Source organism: Panthera leo, chromosome B1 (genome assembly GCF_018350215.1).
Source record: "Panthera leo isolate Ple1 chromosome B1, P.leo_Ple1_pat1.1, whole genome shotgun sequence".
Taxonomy (NCBI): domain Eukaryota; kingdom Metazoa; phylum Chordata; class Mammalia; order Carnivora; family Felidae; genus Panthera; species Panthera leo.
The window spans coordinates 62,579,682-62,582,307 of NC_056682.1; the positions used below are offsets into that span (position 1 = coordinate 62,579,682).

Consider the following 2,626-nt stretch of genomic DNA (forward strand, 5'->3'; position numbering starts at 1 on the left):
AATTACATTCAAATATATACAATCAAGCAAAACTAATCATGGATATGTAAATATTCTTCAGCGATAAGAAACTTAAGAATAAAAGCAATAAAAATAATAAGAATTTCTGGATGAAAAAAATATTTGATTTATAACGTATGTGATGGAGGTGGGGAAATAGCTGAACATTGACAAAACGGCAACAATGTAGGAGATCCAACCTGCCTCCCCCAAAAGAGATCAACAATTAGAGAGCTATCCATGAACAGAGACAGCACTGGGGGAGCTCTGGAGTCCACCTAAGAAACTTTAGCCACACATTAAAACAAAAAGTCTAAGAATAACAGAACAAGAAGAAAAGAAAAACAGCTCCATTTTGCCTGCATCATTGCTCAGAGGGCCAGCATTGCTCAGAGCCACAATGGAACTTCCAGCTCAAAAGAGTTACCCCCCACTGGGAAAAGAAGAGTTGGGTGTACAACCAGCTTCCCCAGCCATTGAGGGCACTGTGCAAAGGTTCCACTTAAACCTCACTCAAGTCAGACTGGCAAAGCTGAGACCTATAGAGACGGCTAGAAACAAAGAAGAAAAGCAGGGGGTTCCAGCAGCAGCCACTCAGCAAGAGTGAACATGGTTCACAGTGACGTGCTCTGCAGACAAATCCAGCAGCCTTCACCAGTGAAAGGAAAGTGATGGGCAGTGCGGCCACCGCAGACACCCTGCAGATTTCACTAGCTTTTGCCCCACAGGAATTAGCAATTGCTGATGTTAGCCATCTGAGTACCTCCCACCCCCTGCCCCCAGCCCTGCTGGAGCCCGGGAACTGCACTGGCAGCCAGCCCAGGCCTCTGAAGCTTCATGGGTACAGGACACCACTCTAGATCACGACAGCTGATCCCCACCCCAGGCATGTACTCAGGACCACCCCTCCAGCTGTGTGCTTTCATGCCACTGACCTGCCACCTGCCACCTGCCACCAGTCTCCACTTCAGCGCACACACCTTCAGGGAGACTGTGCAACCCCAGGAAAGCACACCGACCACACCCAGGCCCTTCACGGGTGCTTGTGGGCCGGAAGCAAGCCCTCTATCCTGTCACCGGCCTCCACTGCCACGCACTGCAGCAAGATCCAGAGAACAGAGTAATGTAGACTGACTCCCAGGGCTCCTGCAGCTGCCAACGTAACCCACGGCTGGTCCCAGCTCTTGCTTCCCGGCCTGAGTCCCAGCAGTAGATGTGTGTCTGCAGCCAGCCCCTGCCACTACGCAGGTACCTGCAGCTGGCCCCCACAGCAGGGTGTGTGCACACTGCTGGCTCTGGCCACCACTGCTGCCTGGCCGGTCCCTGCCACTGGATGTTAAGGCACAGGGGAGGACCTCAGCAGCCCCTGGAACCAACTACAACCTATGCACATTGCCAATAAATAATAAAATAAATCAAAATGGAGTGGAACAGAACCAACACCAGGAGGAATCATAAGATCCCTGAGTAGTAAAAGCACTGAAATCAAGCATGTTCTAAGAGATATGGAAGTAGAGTAAAAAAAATAATAATAATATTAGGTAAGTGTCAAGCACGAATCCTTATCACATTTGTTGATTAAAATCAGGGAGACACAGTTTCAGAAACCTCTGGGGATAGCATATCACCCATGGTGACTGAATATAGACAAATTGTCACTCACCTGTTTGCACAACAGAAAGATATTTTCAGGTTTAACAAAGCCTTGGGAAATTTGTTAATTAATTTTTCTGTAAAAATCAAGAAAGTGCACTCAAGAGAACCACTGATTGAACGTAAGAAAGAACACAAGTGTGAAAACAGTATTATAGTACCGATGTATAATGATTATCGAATTGATATTGAAACTCCACAGGATGAGAAGATTGATAGAAGAGGAGAAATATTGTCAACAAATATAATTATTAAACTTTGTGTTCTAAAATGGAGTCATAAAAGAACATAGCTGCATAATGTTAGATTTACAAAGGGAAAGGAGAGTCAGAGACAAATAAAAAGGAAAGGCAAAATTAAGTTTGTACATGATTTCTTATTTTCCTTGTTTCCATTTACAGAACCCCTGTTAGCGGCAAATTGTCTTCAATTTAGAAATTAAATTGGGCCTTTGACTCATTGCATCTGAGAGAGTGAGATGGGTCACCAGCAGCTCTACTGGAGCCATCCCAGGAAATCTGGCCCCAGTTCTTGAGACGTCTGCTCAAAATGGTGCCTTCTGATCCATAAATATGGCCTCGATATGTGCCACCAGTGTTTTCGTCAGTGTGCGAAAGATAGAGGTTCTATCAAGTTGGATGAAGTGAACCTCCTTGAGTGGATCATCCAAGAGGCCTACCTTAATTGCAGATATTCAAGATACATACCTTCATGCTAACTCACTGTACATAAAATAAGTATACTTCAATTATGAGTGTTTTAATGTGTAAAAAATTAAAGTTACAAATTAAAATTAAACTGGGATATTCAGAGAATTCAAAATGTTTGACTTCTTTTTTTTTTTTTTTTTTTTGAGAGAGAGAGCAGTGGAAGGACAGGGAGAGAGAGAGGATGGCAAGCAGGCTCCATGTTTAGCACAGAGTCCAACTCTGGGATCAATCCCACCACCATGAGATCACAACCTGAGCAGAAA

At 44.5% G+C, this 2,626-nt stretch overlaps 1 pseudogene; it reads left to right on the forward strand.

The window, feature by feature from the left end:
• Positions 1–2,131: 2,131 nt before the first annotated feature.
• On the forward strand, positions 2,132–2,371 carry LOC122218390 (annotated as a pseudogene).
• The last annotated feature ends 255 nt before the right edge of the window (positions 2,372–2,626 follow it).